The sequence below is a fragment of the Schistocerca gregaria genome, chromosome 2, assembly GCF_023897955.1.
Source record: "Schistocerca gregaria isolate iqSchGreg1 chromosome 2, iqSchGreg1.2, whole genome shotgun sequence".
Lineage (NCBI taxonomy): Eukaryota > Metazoa > Arthropoda > Insecta > Orthoptera > Acrididae > Schistocerca > Schistocerca gregaria.
In genome coordinates this window covers 92,929,488-92,951,246 of record NC_064921.1, presented here as the reverse complement: position 1 = coordinate 92,951,246, position 21,759 = coordinate 92,929,488, and the positions used below count along the sequence as shown (strand labels likewise).

Genomic DNA, 21,759 nt, shown 5'->3' with positions numbered 1-21,759 from the left:
CAAAATAACCAATGATGGACGGAACAAGAGGGACATCAGAAGCAAACTAGCACTGGCGAAAAGAGAATTCCTGGCAAAGAGAAGTCTATTAGTGTCATAAGCAGGAAGAAGAAATTTCTGAGAATGTACGTTATGGGCACAGCACTCTACGGGTGTGAACTTGGACTGTGGGAAAACCGGAACAGAAGAGAATCGAGGCATTTGAGATGTGGTGCTACAGGCGAGTGTTGAAAATTAGGTGGGCTGATAAGGTAAGTAATGAGGAGATTCTGAGCAGAATCGAAGAGAAAATAAGTATGTGGGCCGCGCGGTTAGAGGCTCCATGCCACTGATTACGTGGTCTCTCCCGTCGGGGGTTCGAGTCCTCCCTCGGGCATGGGTAGTTAGCATAAGTTAGTTAGGGACCGATGACCTCAGCAGTTTGGTCCCATAGGAATTCACACACATCTGAACATTTTCTGGAGTATTTGGAAAACACTGGCAAGAAGAAGGGACAGGATGATAGGGGATCTCTTAGGACATCAGGGAATGACTTCCATGGTACTAGAGAGAGCCGCTGGGGACAAAAACTGTAGAGGCAGACACAGGCTGGACTACATCCAGAAAGTAATTCACTAATTTGCAAGAAAGACCTTAATGTACTCGTTTTAAGAAGCCTACATAGCTTAAACGCCATGAACCATCAATGAAAAATAAATATACTTCATACACTTGGCGTTTTGCTGTGTAGCTCCTACACTCTGGAATCGAGTGCTGCCTTCTGAGTAAAGTAGGTACGGTCCATCATTTTTCTAGAAAAAAAATCATACATTTGCTGCCATCTATCTGGTAATTGTTTTTTCGCCTCTTTTAAGTAGAATAAAATACAGATGTATTACTTGATGATTTTTATTTTTCCCACATTCGGAATGTGTTCAAATTTTCGATTAAGTTCGACAGGCATATTTTCTAATCAAAAATAATCAAAAGTCTACAAAAAAGAATTTGGAGAGGAAGGAACTAAGAGAAAATGAGCGTCTCTCCAGCGTTACAAGAAACGCCTTTTTTGCCCTGTTCGCTTCTCTTCGTGCCTGGTTTCTAACTATTTAACACATATTCTACTCCAAATGAATTACTGCGTAGTTCACGAAAAAAATAACAGATAGCTGCTCAACATGACTGGTCCAGGGACTGTAGCGTGTCTAGAAAATTGGGAAACGTCAAGGTAGTACAGATAAATAAATCCTGAGGATAGTTTGGCACATGTATCATATATTGAAGTCCGCTATGTTTCCGGATACGAGAAAGCAAATGACAAGATCAAATCAATACAATAACGACTGAAAAAAATAGTTTCGGAGTATAGATACTGTCGAAATTGTTTGAGGGTCGGAAGCTCAATGACTTTTTGGCAGAATACCCGATTTAGAACTACGTATTGAAGTAACATATCGGCTGGGAACCACCATTTTGAAGGCGAACTTGTGTCACAGGCGAACAGGTGTCACAAGTTCTGTGAAACCAAGTGCTAGCATTAGCCAGGTGACAGAAAACTTAGGTCAGCTATGCAGGGACCTTTAGAAAGAAGATCAGGTAATTATAGTCGGGGGAGCAGGAAACAGCCTGGCTATGAATCCAAGATACAGTATTAGGAGTGACCTGGATGAAATAGAATCAGAAACTGGGCACACGAATGTAGGGTTTGTGGATGTCTCTCAGCGCCATCATCAGCCGTGTAAACATTGCTGTAAGGCGTGTTAACACTAAGCTGAACATGATGCTACAGACACCGGCAAAATCTCACATAAGTGTGTTCCAGTTAATGCTGTTGGTAGGTGGGGATACACCACACATGGTATGCACCTGAATAGGAAGGGGAAAGATAAGTTAGCTTCTCTATTAGCAGAAACTGTAAGGGGGGCCACAGTCACATGGTGATCCCTGTGGTTAATGGGTCCAGGCAGACAGGTTTTTTAGGTTACAGCCAAAGTCCAGACAGAGAACAAACAAAATAAATAGAATAAAAGAAACTTCGTATACAGTAAATATTGGCGAAGCTAAGGGCAGTATCATCTTAGTTCATCGAAATATCAGGGGAATAAATACATGAGCTATTAGTGTGTTTAATGATCTCAAAAATGAGAATGAGATTGATATACTATGTCTGAACACCATGCAACTGTCGGGATGGATAGTGTCAGTATAAATGGGTATGATTTATCATCTTATACTTATAGATCTAGACTGGATAAAGGAGGAGTTACCATTTTCATAAAACAAGGATATAAATAAAAAACTGTAGGAGTAAGGAAAACTTTTTGTTCATCAGCACTTTGAGTTTTGTCCATGTGAACTTCAACTAGATAATATAGTACTGATATTACCAACAGTGTACAGGTCCCCATTAGGCGACTGGGAGCTATTCATAAAAACGTTTGACTCTCTATTATACTGTCTGTCACACAAAAAGAAGAAGTTATTAATCTTTGGTGATTTCAATGTAAACTTTCTAAGTAATTCTGATAGGAAAAGTGAACTTATAACAACATATAACTTAGAATCAGTGGTCAATTTCCCTAAATGTTTAGCTCAAGACAGTAGCACTCTCATAGATAATGTATTTGTACAGAAAGAGAATGTAAAACAAACATATTCTTTCCCTGTGGTAAATGGCTTATCAGACCTTGATTCACAACTGACTAACTTAGAGAGCCTAACAGGGTGTACAGTTCAGAAACCATTAAGTAAAAGTCTGAGGTTGTTTAACCCAGTATCTACAGAGCACTTTAGAGAAAGTTTAAGAAATGTTAATTGAGGAGACATATACAATGAACCACATGCTAATGACAAATGCAACATATTTCATGATAAAATTTATATCCCTTTTTGAACATTATTCCCTAAAGAAAATTACTAAGTTTAACACCACACACTTTGCAAAGAAACCTTGGATTACTGCAGGTATTAAAGTGTCTACAGAAAGAAAAAGACACAGCAAGAACAAGTAAAGATCCAGAAGTAGTTTTACACTATAAAAACTATTGTAATACACTGAGAAAATCTGTAAGGAAATCAAGAAATATGTATGTTAGAGAAGAAATTAACAACTCCAGCAATAAAATCAAATCAATATGCAATGTTCTTAGAAGGGAGACAGGAAAAGTAAACACTTGGGTAGGTAGTGTTACTATTAAAGAGAATGAGACCATCCTAACCAACAGCACACAAGTAGCTAATGTATTTCACAACCATTTCTTAAGCGCAGAAGAAAAAATTGCTGAGAAGAGGTCAAAAGAAAAAGCCAGGCAGTACATGGATGAGTCAGTTATGAAAACTTTTTGTCAGATTAAGTTTCACCTAATAACTTCTACTGGTATAAGTCAAACTATTAAATCTTTGAAAAATAAATGTTCTGTTGCAGTAGATGACATCTCTAATAAGATATTAAAACAATGTGGAGCAATTACAGCTGATGTTCTGAGTCACATATGTAATGCATCACCAACTCAAGGTATTTTCCCAGACAGGTTAAACATGCCATTGTCAGGCCTCTCTACCAAAAGGGGGACATCACAGATGTCAATAATTATCGGCCAGTATCCTTGCTTACAACATTTTCACAAATCTTCGAGAAAATAATGTACTCAAGAGTGGTTAATCATCTCAACAGTAATGGGATACTTAGCAAATCAGAGTTTGGATTTCAAAAATGCTGTTTCACTGAGACAGCAATATACAATTTAACTGTCCACGTAATACAGTCTTTAAATTGTAAAACTATAGCAAGAGGAATTTTCTATGACTTGTCCAAAGCATTTGATTGTGTGAACCATGACATTATGTTACAGAAATTACAGTTCTATGGTATACATTGAATAGCATATGAGTGGTTTAAAACACACCTACAGAACAGGAAACAAAAACTTTCTTTATATGGGTCAAGTGATTGTATCTCAAATAAAAAGCTGAAGTGACACTGTTTTCTGATGGTACAAGCATCATCTTTTAACCAGTAAAGGAATCTCCAATTGAAAATGATACAAATAAGGTCTTTGGAAAAGTCATTAATTGGTTTTCTGCAGATGGGATTGCTCTAAACTTTGAAAAAAAAAACAGTACATCCAATTTTCTGCTGCAAAAAGTACAGCTCCTGCAGTAAATACAACACATCAACAGAAGTCAGTAGACAGGGTAGAGCATACTAAGTTTTTGGGTGTATGTATAGTAGAGACTCTTAATTGGAAAATTCATCTTTTGGATCTTCTAAAACGACTAGGTTCAGAAATTTTTGCAATCAGCACAATTTCCAATTTTGAGGATATGGAAATTAGTAAGGTACCATAATTTTCATACTTTCACTCTCTAATGTCATACAGGATAATATTTTGGGGTAACTCGACACTTGGGCAAAAAGTATTCACTGCTCAAAAGAAAGTGGTTAGAATAATGTGTGGCGTTCATAGTCGCACATCTTGTAGGCATGTTTTTAAAAGATTGGGAATTCTTACAACAGCCTCACAGGACGTTTACTCACTAATGAAATTTGTTATCAACAACATGGACCAGTTTAAAAACAACAGTGATATTCATGATTACAATACCAGAAAAAAGAAAGACTTACACTGCCCTTTACTCAACCTATCTTTTTCTCAAAAAGGGGTAAAATATACTGCCATAAAAATTTTTGACAAAAAACCAGATGAAATAAAATGTCTGACAGACAGCAGTAATAACTTCAAAAATAAAATAAAATCATATCTCCTTGACAACTCCTTCTATACTATAGAATTATAGAATTATAGAATTATTGAACAGGAATAAATAAATCTATAAATATAGTATATGCATGTTGTGCCATTTAAGGGAATGCGGTAGATAGAAATATTAATCTTTAACAATGTACTGTAATATATGCACATTTCTTGTGCACTTGACACGTTCCACATCATAACAGCTATTGTACCGTGCCATTGATCAATGGAACACGCAACAAACTAACTAACTAACTAACTAACTGGAGCTTATGTCTCAATTAAAATGTGCACATTTTTTCCCTCAACAATTGTGAACGGAGCCCGAGAAGGCCTCGAGAAGAGACAGTTATTTTGATGGCCGGTGCCCGAGTCTTTCTCCAGTTTCTGGGCCGAGCGCATTTAGTAGGTGACATTTTCCTGGAAACGTACCATGCACTGAGAAAAAACAATTGCACGCAACACGTATCGTGCAGAGTGTGCGCTGATGTCATTAAGAGCCAGAAGAAATGTCCTGGCCGTGTGCATATTGTCATGTACCTATGTGTATAGTTGCAAATTATGCATAAGAAAAGTTGAGCATAACGGGATAACCGAAATAATGTGAATAGTCGTAGTACTGGGTGGCCGTGTTTGACCGCCAACAACGCAGGTAAGGCACGTGTCGTGCTGTACTGTGCGCGTTCAGTAAGGACTAATCATCAGTGCAGGTTGTTTGCGAGTAGTGCAGACTTCGTATTTGCATTCAGAGGCCGAAGTAGACGTACAATGAAAGACCTAACAGAGTTCAAAAGAGGGCTGATTGTGGGCGCCCGATTAGTTGGAGCATCAGTAAGCGAGACAGCCAACTTATTCAATGTTTCAAGAGCAACTGTATCGAAAGTCATGACAGCCTACACAAAACATAGAAAGACGTCATCGTGTAAACGCAATAGTGGGCGCAAAGCAAAACTAAATGATAATTATTGTCGTACGCTAACACTAATTACGTCAAAACAACACAAAACTACGGCGGCTAAAGTGACTGCAGAGCTCAAAAGCCATCTTCGAGACCCCATATCTATCAACACTGTCCGTCTAGAGCTCCATAAAGCGAAAATTTATGGACAAGCTGCTATACAAGCTGAAGACAACCAACGCAAAGAAGGGTGTCAGGAGCACAAATCCTGGACGGCTGACCAGTGAAAATATATCATGTGGTCTGACGAGTCAACGTTTTCGATATTTCTAACATCGGGCTAGGTTTAGCTGGAGAACGCGAAAAGAAGCCTACAATCCTGATTGCTTGATTCCAATGATTAAGTTTAGAGGTGGAAGTGTGATGGTGTGGTCAGCCATATGATGGTATTCTGCTGGTCCCACCATTACCCTGCCACCCCCCCCCCCCCCCCCCCCCACGCCCTCCCTTCGAAGGCCGTGTTACAGCCAACGATTATGTGAACATTTCAGATGATCAGGTGCACGCCATGATTCAAATGCTGCTCCCCAAAAATGATTGCTAATTTCAGGACGATAATGCACTCATTCACACAGCCAGGACAGTACAACTGTGATATGAGGAGCATGCAACTGAACTGCAGCGTCTTCCCTGGCCAGCACCATCCCCTGACTTCAACATATCGAAACTTTGTGGACAGTATTGGAGCACAGTCTCCGGAGCAGATTTCTCCCTCCCTCATCACTACAGGGGTTAGAAGAGGGTTCTGATCGAAGAGTGGCATAATATTACTCTGGAGACAATACAGTCATTATATGCCAGTATTTCAAGAAGAATCGCAGCTGTATTACAGCAAAACAATAATATAGGCCAGTGGCAATTGCACCGTCACAGATGCAAACTCAAGGCTGGAATGCATCGATAAACCCACTGTTGAGTCAAAATGTGAAAACGCAACGACCTCCACAGTTCGGAGACAGGAATAAACAATACCCAAATATTTTTGAAGTAACTAGTGATACTCCACCCCCGTCTGTGCCTGCACCCACTACAAATGTGACGATGTCAAGCTAAAAAACAGTCACTACTGTCCACCAGGTCGTGACTGTGAAAGATCTGGGGGGCGACTTCAGTTTAAATTTATTATTTGACATATCCACTTTGGAGCGGCACAATGATCGTGTACCTAACAGTTTTATACAGCAACCATTATTATTCATAAGGTATAATCATGACGAAACCTTTTCTGATGAACTATTACAAGGGAACACACCATGTCGTTCATCGACCAATGAAATTCTTTTGGCCTCAACTACTGGTGTTATGGGTGGTATTCCACTACTATTATTCTGATTTTTACAAGAAAATGTGTGAGTTTGAACCCCTATCAGAGTATTCTGTCCAGAACTGTACAAATTTTAACTGCCGTAGGCAATAATTCTTCAAAGGTTAAGAAACAGGTATTTGTGACAGTCACTGTAGGTAATGGAGTCATACAACGGCCATTCCTCGTCGTCACAACTCTGGTTACTAATTGTATTTTAGACTTAGTATATTGTGCGAGAAGGACAGCACTATTGACTTCTCCCAACATAAATGTATGCTTAGAGATAATGCCACTGAAATATCAATTTACCTGGATACCAGAACTCTGAATCAAGTAAATATTGTACAGGGTACAAGATTCAGTTAATACTGGACAATGATTATGATGACTCACAGACACACACGCACACCTGATGCTGAGATTGAGAACTTGAAAACTTTAATTAGTAATAAGTTGTCAGAAACCACAGCTGTTACATATGATGAACCTAATGAACTTTATGATGTTTTGTCCAAGTATATGTAAGTATTTAGCGAACGACCAGGTGTGATCAACACATATGTGTATAAAATAGAAGTTAGGCCTCACCAGATTTTCTTCCACAAAACCTATAATGTTCCACAATCCCAACGACCTGCTGTGTGTCACGAGTCGAAACAAATGTTAGAGTGGAAAATCATCGAACTTTCCTCGTCACGTTGTTGCAGCCCTTTACTTGTTATAAAGAAACACAGTGGTAATATCAGAGTTGTTTTGGATGCTCGTGCAAGTAATGAGATTATTTTACCTGTTCGCACGAAACCTGAAATTTAGGGGAGCAACTCCAGAAATTTTTAGGTTCTAAGTATTTTTCTATAATGGATCTGACCAACTCGTTCTGTCAAATCGCAGTCACACCAGATTCTAGAAAGAATACTGCAATATATTCAGGAGGCGAACCTATCAATTTTGTGTCCTTTTCTTCGGTCTGAACGGCAGTTCAAGCATGTTTATCACAGCATTGGATACTGTACTTGGTGATGAATTGGTTGAATCAGTTACTCATTGCATTGATGACCTGCTCGTAGCTTCTAAGATTTGGTCTGAACACATTGATACTTTGCAAAAGATTCTGAATAAATTCACACAAGCTGGAGTGACAGCTATTCTCAAAAAGTCGAAATTTGGTTGCAGTGAAATAAAGTATCTTGGACTATTATTAATGTTCAAGGTATATAACATAACTCAGGTAAGTCAGACGCAATCAGGAATTTTCCTAGTCCACAGACTGGAAATCAATTGAAATCTTTACTTGGACTTTGTTCTTCCTTTCGACGATTTTTACCACACCAACTTTTAAATAGCAAACATCTATGTAACTTAGTCAAAAAGAATTAGATATGGATATCATCTAACTAGTGTCAGAAAGACTTTGATAGTATTAAGTATGCTTTGGTTAGCGCAAACATTTTGGATCACATTGGTTTCAATTTCGATTTTCGTATGACATGTGACACCTCATCCTATGGCTTAGGCTGATGCTTGTTCCAAATTGTAAAGAATGGAGAACAAGAACACATGAAAATTATTAGTTTTGCAAGCCGCACACTTAGTGAATTTGAACGCACTTACTCAACCACAGAACTTCAAACACACTCTGTTGCGTGGGCCTTTAAGAAATTCAATCATTATTTGTGTGGTAAGCATTTTAACTGACCACCAAGCTCGTACATTTCTGTTAACTTGTAATGTTGTACATCCCTGACTATCAAGCTGGGCTTCATCTTTGAAACACTGTTGCTTTGAAATTGTATATATTAAGGGTAAATACAACATCATTGCCGACACTTTGTCTCGTCCGCCTCAAGGTTTGAGTGACTATAACTCTGAGCTGGAGGATGGGAATGATTATCGAATACTTCTTACGCAGGTTAAACTACCATATATCACCAGTATTATATCGTATTATGTAGAAATATGTCAACGCCGCAGAAATCTTATCCTCACTGGAATAAGGCAAGATTTTTACTCACGAACCAGCCTGACCAAATTCTGTCTAATCGAAATTTGATACATAATGAGGTGTTACTTTATCGCTGTCATCCTGAAGCCACTACTTTGTGTGTGTGTTTTCTTAATGATTCTGAACGCAACCTAATTTGGCACACATATTTTGTTTGGGGTCATGATGGTACCAAGAAGTGCCTAGGAAAGCTTAGTACCTACTGTTACTTTAGCATTATGAGACGTAACATTCACAGTGTACTCAAAACATGTGCGATTTGTTAAATATCTAAACCGCTGAACTTGTCTGCGAAGACTACCAGTAAACCTCTGGAAATTGTAAGTTCTGACGTAAGTGATCCACATCACATAAGCAGTGGTGGTGCGAAATATATTCTTGCATTTCACGATCTATTCTCCAAATATTTTAAACTGTATGCTATAAGATCAGCTACTGCCACTGCCATCATTCGTCGTTCCTCATGTGACTACATTCTTCATGTGGGAAAACCAAAAGTTACTTTATCCGACATTGCTGCATGCTATACTGGGTACAAGTGGTGTAAATTTGTCAAACACAATAGTATTAAGAGTATTTTTACCTCAAGGTATAGTCCGCACTGAAGTCCCCCTGAACGTGTGTTCCATGAGATTAACAGATTTATGAGAACCTATCTTTCCACCAAACATACCAATTGGGTAATATATTTGTCTTTACTTGAAGAGGTATATAACAGTTTCAATGTTTATGAAACTCCGTACCCTTCTAATGCGCACATGTTCGATATCAAAGAAGACATAGATTCTCAACGCCGTTACCAAAACTTTTCTTTCAGCAAACAACACACGAAGCGGACTGCGGAAGCCAAAATTAGGAACAAAACTTATGCGCGCACTGTCAAGAGGAATCAGGAATTTAAAGCTCGTATGTTAGTTGGTTTGCGTACTCACTATACGTTGTCTGCTCTTCAATTGTTTTACGCGAAGTGGCGTCTGCTGTGGGACGATCCTTATGTTGTTGTCAGCATTCCACATCCTGGTGCATAACTGCTGTAGTATCCTTAAACAAACAGAGTTATTGCACTATATGTTCACCACGTTGAACTTAGAGTATACCATGCTCAACAGTAAAAACATCTATGGATCATACTTAAGGTGTACACAATTACCAAACACACGTACCTCACAGTACTTATACAGAGATGTTACGCAATGTAAAAGTTTCAATTCAGCTGTCCTTGTCAGCAGCAGAAGGAGAAAGAAGAGATTCGTCTTAGCCAAATACTTACAGCACCTACTTAAAATTTTAAAGTAAATTTTATATTAACTTTTATACAGGTGTAAAGAACATATATTTTAACTCCCAAGATTGACTGTCTGCACCGTCTGTCTTCGACAACGACTGATTTACGTGAATACTTAATCTTTCCACACCCTTAGACTTTCACCGTGAAACTGATTGGACACGTACCTCATCACTGAACACATACACTTACGAGCAGCTAACGCCATGCTTACACTGCACACTTACACACGTGTTGCAAGTGTTTTTTGTGTTTGATATTAGTTCATTGCTTTTGCTATTTGCTTATTTGTAGTTGTACGCTTGGTCCAATTGCTGGTGTGCGATGTCGTGTCCAGTCCTCCTCCATTTCAGGTGACATCATTTGTTGTGAGAAGACAAGATAAGTATGTTTCTGTGTTTATGTAAAGCCAATATGTAATATGTTTGTATGTATTTGTACCTATGCAAAAACCTATATGTTACATGTTTCTATGTATTTATCTGTATTTAGGTAAAGCTAAATGATATATGCTCACTTGTATTTGTTATCTGTACTTGTTACATGTGCACATATGGGAAAAGTTAAGAGACAGGCATAACCTCAAACTATTTGTCGACATTTACTATACGTCACTGAACTTGTAACTACCAGGAAACTGGTCTGAAAAACCGCATAATTGAAAAAATCTGTTCCTGATATATTGATATGTATATAGACGTGATTAACTATTGATGTTTGAAATTTGTTCACAAACACTTAATGAAAAGTCGTGTTACGTATTGTTTTCATAAAGACTTGTCAACGGGCATTTGTCTACGTCACAACTATTTGTGTACGAATATTTGTATATCGCCTGACAAAATGAGTACGTAAAAAAACTGTCATAGCGAAATTCCCCACACTTTTGAGTGCATCGCAGATTGACATTACTGCGTTGCTTCTCTGTATCTCTGATAGTCTGAATAGCAAGAACTGGTTCACTACTGCACCTACGGACGCTTTGCTTCAAAACGATGAAAACCATTCGACGGGTGGAGGAATTTTGGACGGACCGTTAGGGAGCAAAATGTTCTCGGAAGTGACGGACACCCTTACCAGGTCTAGGCGATGACGATCACGATGACGTTCCGTCCAAAGTCCTGCTTCCATGCCTTCAAGAAATTACGCTGTGGAATGGCAATCCACAAGACTTCTATCAGGCGATGTACGACCTAGGGCAAAAAAGGTGACGTCAGTCTAAATAAATAGTGCAACCAGTGAAAAAATATAAACTGTGCTACGAGCGATCCGCAAACAGTTAAATGTGACAGTTCGCAGTTTTAACTGCCAACTGTGACATTTAACTGTCATAAACAATGCTCACTTTTATAATGTTATCGTATGTTTTCGGTTCATGGAACTATGAACGACGACACGTAATGGAGAGTCTTTATATCTGAAACAAAACGACATTTCAAGGGCAATACTGTGTGAAAGGGACTATCAGCAATAATAATTTGTAATTTCATGTCAACGAATGTTGTAACTTTAGGATTTTATACCTGTTTTAAATGTTAATTAACATTTGTGAAATTGATGATGATAAATGTTTTCTCTGCGATGTCTTGTGCACATGAACACACGGACTGTGTATAAACTATGTGTCGTGTGATGAACTCGTTTCGCAACGTCCGCGATGGTATTGAACTTCACGCGTCTGCGCACGCTCGTTAGGTGCAATACCTACATAAAACTGTTACAGGTGCACGCGCCACATTCAAATACAGAAAATCTGTTTTGTGTAAACATTATGTTATGATACGTATGTAACATATGATATGTATGTGTATTGGTAGACTTACTTATGCAATGTGCTTTGGAGTGAGTTGCTCGTTGTGAGTGTGTCCTTCCACCTCGCAACCCAGGGGGCAGTTTAAAGGCACATTTGCATGCTGAGCTCTTATTAGCAGAAAACATAATTATAAGTAGTGAAATAAAGAAATAATTTGAGCCATAGATGTAGTCCACGGCTGTATAAATATTGTATGCAGCCGCTGGAAACATTTGACGATCTTTGATCGTCATATCATTATCAGAAGAAGAGGCACTTTTTGTTTTACTGGTCTTGTCCAGATCGGACGTATTTTGGTACAACGCCATTAATACTACATTATTTTACTAATACAGTCACGAGTTGCAACCAAACGGCATTCGTAATTGCATAATGTGAATTTCGTCATTTAAATTGTGTTTTTATTTCAGAATATACTGTTATTACGTATCTATGTATGTTTTATTTTGTATCTTTAGTCATTGTAAGATTGTTGGGTGACTTCGCATGGCAAAAGGTTCCGTTCTTCTAAGCAAAAAGTCGTCCAGCTCGATCCATCATCGTCTCCGTGTGCTGTCATATTACAAAGACCGATTTTTAACAGAGAGAGAGGAAACACGGTTAAAAATACGTGAATGGACAAAAAAAGCCATGCTCAAGCGCCGAAAGTTTGTGTGAAACATATTTTACCAACTCGTAAACTTAACTGATCTCTATTTAATGTTCATTACTATAGTTCATTGTATTGTCTCGATCCAGCAACGAATGAGCGAGAAAGAAACCTCCCGTCGAAAACTAAATGATTAGAGATGGAATAGAGACGGCGATTAGTGTAGGATGGGGAAGGATATCGAACTTGCTCTTTTCAAATGAACGATCTTGGAATCTGCCTTAGGCCGTTTAGGGTAGCCACCAAACGGTCAGACTGCAGAACAGCAACCGAACTCTTCAAAGAATAAGATGAGTCGAACGGGGTTATCTTATGAAAGTTTGATACACACTAATGCTGTGTCTGCGGACGGGACCTGAATCCAAACACCTGCCATTCGGATAAAGTACTCCACTAAGTAAGATAACTAATAATCCTTTAGAAGCTTTCAAGATCTGTGCCAAATAACTTCTTCAATATGTTCTTGGAGGGTGACTCATTGACATATGTACTATTGGTCATTTTTGAGAATTATGTCGCCATCAAGGAGGAAATCGACATATACTTCCGTGCTACACGCATTTGTGTTTCTGAATTATGGGAATTATGTGTAAGCATCGCAGATATACCAGATCCCAAGGTATCAAACAACAGAGCAAAATCAGACGGTACACTTGCGGCCGCCACATGCTGACTGAAAATGGAGTGTTGCGTTTTAATTTATAATTGAATTTGTAATATTCATCAGTCTAATAATACAGTGAGCATGTGGCGCGGTTTCTCATGTTTCTTGATTTGTAAAGATCCGTCTTCATCATGTAGGTTGTACAATTTACAATTACCGGTTTCGGTTGTTGTCATCTTCAGATGTGCTACAAATAGTAAAACAGTGGTGTGACAAACTCAGCTCAATTATCTGATGCTAAATGTGCAAAAGACCTAGGAGTATACCAGGAATAACAAATAAAAAGTAATAACATAACTAACAGCCATGTAAACCATCAAATAATCTGATATAAGTGTCAATGTCAATATCTATACACCTAGTAAGTGCCGGTGTTGACCTGGGAGCGCCCGATAGAAATAAATGTGACAAACAGAGGACATTAGTGTTAGGGTACATGAGAATCAGTTCCCTGAATTAAACAGTTAAAATGCAATATGTGTAGTCCTTAATTAATATTATTTTCTATCTGACAATAAAACATGCCTTGACATATAATACATGGAAATAATTTCCATATTTAAAATACACATAAAAGTGTAAGAACAGATAGTTCGTTACTTCCTAGTGTGGTGCAGTAACAAAAATAAATAAAAATTAGAATAAAAGGTAAAAAAATTACATAACAACTAAACATTACCTAAGTGGAAGGTGGTTAACGAGGCAATGATTATTAATTAAAGTCTCGAGAGCCGATAACACATTCAGAATAGAAACTACCTGGCGCCTCCTCGTGGCCTTTCTGTAAGAAGTTTTTGCATTATGAAATAATTCTAATTAAGGACTACAATATTGCATTTCAACTATTGAATTTATGAGACTGATTACTTATGTATCCTAGCATTACTGCTCTCTGCTGGCTGCACCTACTTGTATAGTATAAGAAGCATCAGACCATCAACAACACTATGTACTTAGGTTTACAGGTACTGACATTGATACTTATATCAGAATATTTTTGTGGTGTACATGAATGTTAGTTATTATTTTTTATTTGTTATTGCTTGTGTATACCTAGGCCTTTTGTGCATTCAGCATCAGATAACATAGCTGAGTTTGTCAGACCACTATGCACTACAAGAAGACATAAGCCGAAATTAGTAAGTGTGAATTACACAACTTATGTCATCATTATTGACTCTTACAAACACAATGTCATACTACGACCGCTGTACACATTGACAGACTTCATATCTTGAATTTATTTCTAATGTTTTCTATAATTTATCATGCTCAGATGTACAACGTACTAGGCCAGTTGCGTGCTCGAAAAGGACGTAACTAAACTGCCAAGTAACGCATATTATAGTCAAGTGACTGACAGTCACTAGCGGAAAAAAATAACATTTAAGAAAGTAAGAAACTATCTCATATTATTCCCTTAGTGAGTCATGGAATGAATTAATATTCTACAAAATCTGTCCATTACATTCAAGTTCACTGCGATTTCGATAATTCGCTTCCAGTTGAGTGTTCCTAATGACAGATTATACAAAAATGCAACTGAGGAACAAGGAAAAGCTGAATACAGAAGACTAAGGAATTTAGTTAATAGAGAAGCTAGGAAAGCAAAAGAAAATTTTCTTGGAGAAATGTGCAGGAAAGTAGAAGAAAATATGCAAAACGGAAGAACTGATTTAGCCTACAGAACAGCAAATCAATTTTTTTTTAACAAACGTAAAACAGTACTCTCAGGCACAATAGAAAATAAAGAGGGGAAAATGCTGTTTGGTGAAGACATGCTGAAGAGATGGAAAGAATACATAGAGGAGTTGTATGCTGGAACACCTCTTTCGGAGGAAGTAATAGGAAGAGAAGAGGAAGTAGACGAAGATGACAAGGGAGATGACATTCTGCAAGAAGAATTTGACAGAGCTCTAAAAGAACTACAGGACAACAAAGCAACGGGTATTGATGACATCCCTGCAGAACTAATAAAGAATGCTGGTTACGGCATGAAAATGATGCTGCTTAAACTTATTAGGTCCATCTATAACACAGGAGAGATACCGACAGACTTCCAGAAATGTATCATTGTTCCTATACCAAAGAAGGCAGCAGCTACAAAATGTGAACAGCACCGAACTCTTAGCCTAATATCACATGCATCAAAAATTCTCATAAAAATAGTTCTGAAGAGAATTGAAGAGAAGGTGGAGGATATGCTGAGTGAAGATCAGTTTGGTTTCAGAAGGGGATTGGGAACAAGAGAGGCGATTCTGGCACTAAGACTCATTATCGAAAAGCAATTACAGAAAAATAAACCAACTTATATTGCCTTTATAGACATGGAAAAGGCATTTGATAACGTTATCTGGCAAGAGATGTTCAGAGTGCTGAGGAAAATTGGAATAAAGTACAAAGACATCCGCGTGATACTCAGTTTCTATAAGAATGAGGTGGCAGTGATTAGGAACTGTCACCAGGAACAACAAGCAAATATTAGAAAAGGGGTAAGACAAGGATGTGCTCTCTCTCCTCTTATATTCAATGCTTACATCCAGGAAGCTATAGACCAAGTTCGAGAAACTACTGAGGTGGGGATCAAAATTAATGGGCAGAAGATAGACATGGTACGTTATGCAGATGATATTGCTATAGTCACGGAGACAGAAGAAGATCTAGAGGAAGTCCTCAGAACAACGGAAAAAATTCTATACAATCAGTATGGAATGAGAATAAACAAGAAAAAGACTAAAGTGATGGTATGCACTACAGGAGCAGAATATGAACCTCCGAGAATTAGAATTGGAAGAGAGGAGCTGGAAGTGATACAGGAATTTACTTACCTGGGAAGCAAAATCACAAGGGATGGTAGAATCCGGAAAGAAATTGCGACCAGAATACAAAAGGCCAAAATTGCATTTAATCGGAGAAGGAACTTACTCACCAGCAACAACATCAGTCTGAAAATAAGGAAACGCATCATGAAAGGTTTCGTTTGGAGTGTGGCCCTATGTGGATGTGAAACTTGGACAGTTGGAAGAGCAGAGAGAAGACGGCTAGAGGCCCTGGAGATGTGGTGCTATAGAAGGATGATGAAGATCAGCTGGACAGACAAAGTAACAAATGAAGAGGTGCTTGGAAGAGTACAGGAAACCAGATCTCTGTGGAGGCACATCCAAACAAGAAGAGACAAACTTGTAGGGCACATCCTACGACACAACAATATCATTGGAACAATAGCAGAAGGAGTTATTGAGGGAAGGAATCGGCGGGAGCGACCAAGGATATCATACATGCAACAGATCATGAATGACGTTGGATGTAACACATATGTGGAAATGAAGAGGAAAGCAAACAGAAGAGAGGAATGGCGCTCTGCTGCAAACCAACCTCAGGGTTGAACACTAAAAGAAAGAAAGAAGAATGACAGCGGTGTCTTCGTGATGTTAAACTGTAGCTTTACCCCTTACAGTATCGAATACGAATGCTTTTACAATGAGCGAGACGGAAACATCGTGTATAATTACTTGCCGAATGAATTATTACTCTCCGCAGTGGAGTGTTCTCTGGATGTATCGTTTGAGACACTGATATTCAGTCCAACATTCCGCTACCGAATTTATGGTTTGTACGGAACCCTCGGAGAGCAAGTCCTACTCGCACTTTTTCGGTTTTATTGTGCATTACAAATATTTGGTCCAAAAATGTACGTCCACATTTTTACGCAGCTGGGCTTTACTATTTTCATGTATGGGGTGTTGCAAAAATTTCATCCTGTCTGGAAAGGCTGTATCTTTTACACAAGAATAAAGGACGAAAACTTGCGGTTCATTTTAAGTTACGCATAGGACGACGAAGTCATTATTTTCAAATAGAAATATCCAGTTTTACAAGGGAATATCTTCTACATGCATGGACCGTTAGATACTTTTTAGAATTATCTTTAGGATCAAAGTTTTCGTTTACGTTTCACAAACGCATGACATCCAGGCGACATTTACATTCGGTTCACACTTATGAGATCATGTCTAGTCTTACCGGTTTCACTGCTCTTTCTCTGAGGCATCCCAGTTGCTCCATAGATGTTGAAATAGAGATGGCACATAGATGTAGTCCTGAACAAACCCCCTCTGGAGGTCAGACAACTTAGGAGACCAACAGTGAACCTGATTTGCTTCCGACCCTTGTGAGCGGTCTATTGCCGACGCATAACATTGTAACAAAATGATCTTATACAGAGGTGTCACTGTGAGGATGCTCTACCGTGTTAAAAAAAATGATATTCTCACCATGTTCTCGAAATTTTTATAAATGCTAGAGCACCAACATATTACGTGATTTACGTAATTGAGCTACCGAATATACCCCAAGTTTCTAACTTCACTCATGCTGAAGATACAATTTTGTAAAAATTAATGAAACCCTTTGAAGCACTCTGTATTTAAGTCTGATATATACGCCGTATGTTTCCTAAGTAGATACTAAGAAGAATGTCTAAAACTAGGTCTCTCAAAACACGTTACCTTCCCTGTCTGTAGCGTTCATTGCGAATACACTACCTTGGTCAGGAGTCAATTCAAAAGTATTCTTCCTTTCTTTCAGGAGTGCTAGTTCTGCAAGTTTCGCAGGAGAGCTTCTGTAAAATTTGGAAGGTAGGAGACGGATACTGGCAGAAGTAAAGCTGTGAGTAGCGGGTGTGAGTCGTGTTTCGGTAGCTCAAATGGTAGAGCGCTTGCCCGCGAAAGGCAAAGGTCCCGAGTTCGAGTCTCGGTCGGGCACACAGTTTTAATTTGCCAGGAAGTTTCAGTATCGTATTTAATTGCGTCTCCAAGAAGGTATTAATAATAATCTTTAAGCCACTAAGCAACGACATAGATAAAAAAAGACGATTCGGTAAAGATTAATAACCACAGGCGTAACATCAAAAATGTTGACAAGAGCAACAGGACTGCAGAAAGCAGAAAACAGTAAATGTGTACAAGATTTTCATTTTTATGGTCAAATTGTTCGCAGCTACTTTACAGTTATTAAGGCTATTGACTGTCCATTTTTTAACTAATATAATGATTATATTACGACGGGCATTTCGCTTCATTTATTTAAAACATCATAAGTGGTAACGTTTTTGCATGGCTTCCTCTTTCATGTGGAAGTACCGTCTGCGTGCACATTACTCAGATATTCCTGCGTTTGGCGCCGCTGTTTTTGGTTAATTTCACGTTAATGCAGCAATACGTGGACAACGTGCAATACAGCAATACCTGGAATACGTAAGTAACGTGCAAGCAGATAACAACGTTTAGCCTGGGGAACATGAACGAAGTCTAGTGGTTGTGTATTAATGTCCTAATGCCGGTCAAGAAATGTATAATGTTGCAAACCAACCTTATGTTAGGCTATAAAAGTCTGTGCCAAAGGGCTTGAAAACCTGTAAAATGTGTGAGCATATGTCACTTTCACATATAAGCGGAAATCATCACAAATGTTACGATAAATTATGTTTTATACAAATGAAATGAAACGATACGGTCGCAGATTCGAATCCTGCCTCGGGCATGGATATGTGTGATGTCCTTAGGTTAGTTAGGTTTAAGCAGTTCTACGTTCTATGGGACTGATGACCTTAGAAGTCAAGTCCCATAGGGCTCAGAACCATTTGAACCATTTTTGAAACACGTATAAGCATTGTTTTACTTGCAAAGCCCGTTTTTAAATAACTGTAATCAGCAAAATAGAGTATGTATCAGTGACCCACCACAAGGACTCACACATTCTCTTACACTCACAAAGCAAACTACTAGCACGTAATGCTCCTAAGCCACCAACTTCTAATGGCTGAACGTAAATCCGTAACCCTTACTTTTTAAATAAACTAATCCTCATTAAAATTCGGTCTGCAGGTGCGATAAATTGTTTAAATGATTTGATACCGTCTACACCTGTCATTTTTACTTTATTCGTTGAAGAATTGTACAATTGTGGTGTTCGGCCACTTTCAAGTACCTGATAAATGGAAGTTACACAAGTAAATCGAGTATGATGGCGCGAGGAAATATCTGTAATTTTAAATTTCTGACGTGCACCAGTATTATCGATACGTGAGGTACTGGTTTTATGGCTGCTACAACATTTACGCTCAATGCACAATGATACTGGACGCCATTCACGTATAGCATGTGCACAGACTGGTGTGACTTAATATGCCGTTTGCATATATATGCCGTTTGTATATATATATATAAGAAATAATATGTATGAAGACTACGGAGGGATAAGCTTACTTGCGTATAAATTTCATGCAAGGATTTTAAACACAGCTCTAAATACGAAAGCAAAATGTTTGCTGGCGGAAAAACAGTTCTGATTTAGAAAAGGACACTCAACACCTGATGTAGTTTTATTTTACGAAAGCTTATTGAAAAGCAGGGAGAGATCCTAACAAAAAGACACGTATTTCTTTTATAGATACTAAGGTGATGCAGTTCGAGAAAAGCTACGGAGAATAATGAAGCACAGAGGTTATCCTACACTGCTTACATCACCAACCAAAAATCTGTTTAAAGAAGCATCACTAATCTTAAATATAGAAGGTATATACGCAGAACTGATAAAAATAAATAAAAGCATGAGGCAAGATTATAGTTTATCCTCCACGGTGTTCTATACCTACACTGCCGCTGCAGTTGGCAGACGGAATTCTAGAATACACACCGACGTACAACTAAAGATTTCGATACAGCTTAAATCACTCCTATACGCTGATTATCGTTACTGATTTTGGGAAGAAATTATGATTTACAAAAGGGAATTTATGATCTAAATGAAATACGTACAAGATATTATATGAAAGTATGCTATAGTACATAAAAGTCAATGGAATTTTTGGAAAATATTCATCGAGATGTTAGACAGTAGTTAATGTTTAAACTACAGAATAGGTAAAATATCATAATTGGCTTGGATGTAAAATTTCGTATGATTACGAAGAAAACATGCAGATTAAGCTGAATAATTTTGAAAGTTTCTGTCGAACAATTACAAGAAGTTTAAAGCATAAAATGTGGAAGGGAACACGATTGAAATGTATCTACCTCTTATATATCTCTTTCACCCCATTCTATCGCCTTATGTCTCTGCTCGATGAGAATAACTCACAAGCTGCAAGAACATAACGAGAAAATTCCCAACTAACAATGTGACTGACATTCAGAAAAGAAAAGTATGTTTACTTTCATATACATAGTCATTATTATTATTATTATTATTACTATTACTATTATTATTATTATTACTATTATTATTGATTGTTATAATTATTTTTTATTGTTATAATTATCATTGTACTACTGTTATGATATCTATTTTTTTCTTTAACATCAATACTGCATAATAGGCTATATGTCCTTAATGTTAAGTAGAAACTGTAACTCGTTCAATCTGAGTATGCCTGGTTAGGTGTAAGAGAGGGCCTGAAGGCCCTAATCTTGCCAGGTAAAATAAATGCATAAATAAATAAAATAAATAAATAAAACAGTGTCACTGGTGTCTCTTATATATAAACGAATCGTGGGTATTCAATAAAAGAGAAGAAGAACAAATACAAGGAATAGAAATGGGTGCCTTTGAGCGGTGAAGGAGTGTAAAAGAAGAAATAAACTACGGGAGGAAGATATTCCAAACGAGTTGATAATTTGCAGCGTAAAAGAAGAATTTGATGAAAACGAAAAGAAATGGAATGAACATCTACAACAAAAAGATCCGTAGAAACTACAACGTCCGACAATTAACTTTAAACCAAAGAGAAAAAGAGATCCTGTCAGACCGAGACGTGATGGAAACTGCGACATGCCACAATCGGCCTGATACGTGCAGAAGCAGAAAAAGTTTTTACCACTCTAATCACATTTTATGATCTGTTTTGTTACTGTGATTAAATTTTTGCTGATTGTTAATGCACTGAATTTTCATTCCTTACATTTACCAGCTTCTTTTACAGTGGTCTAAGATCGAAATTCTACAACATAAAAACAAAACTTAACACTCCACGTGCAAAAACTGTTTTCGGTAGATGGAAATTCGCCAAAAGAAACTCCTGTCGAACTCAATACCTCCAGACCACCTCGTAAGCTGAAGCACAACTCTTCCGAACGACCACAGCAATTAGCGGTTGTAACAGCTATCGAGAAATCTGGCGACACTTTCAGCCACAGTGCACTCCTCTAGCGCAGCACACGCCTACCAAGCGTAGCATCAGCAGATGTGTGGCGTGTAGTCTGCCTGCCAGGCGGCAACACTTGCGCCCGGCGCTGCAGCCCCGTTGCGCACGGTGGCTGGGCAGAGACCCGTGCGGCGTGGCCCACCTTAAAT

At 38.2% G+C, this 21,759-nt stretch overlaps 1 long non-coding RNA gene across 1 annotated transcript in view; it reads right to left on the bottom strand.

The window, feature by feature from the left end:
• The window catches only part of LOC126336413 (uncharacterized), a 44,287-nt gene extending 22,562 nt beyond the window's left edge, over positions 1-21,725 (bottom strand). The window contains exons 1-2 of the long non-coding RNA XR_007564957.1: positions 21,501-21,725; positions 9,929-10,037 (exon numbers count right to left, since the gene is read on the bottom strand). This is a non-coding gene — a long non-coding RNA (uncharacterized LOC126336413). The remainder of the gene's footprint in view (positions 1-9,928; positions 10,038-21,500) is intronic.
• Positions 21,726-21,759: the final 34 nt, after the last annotated feature.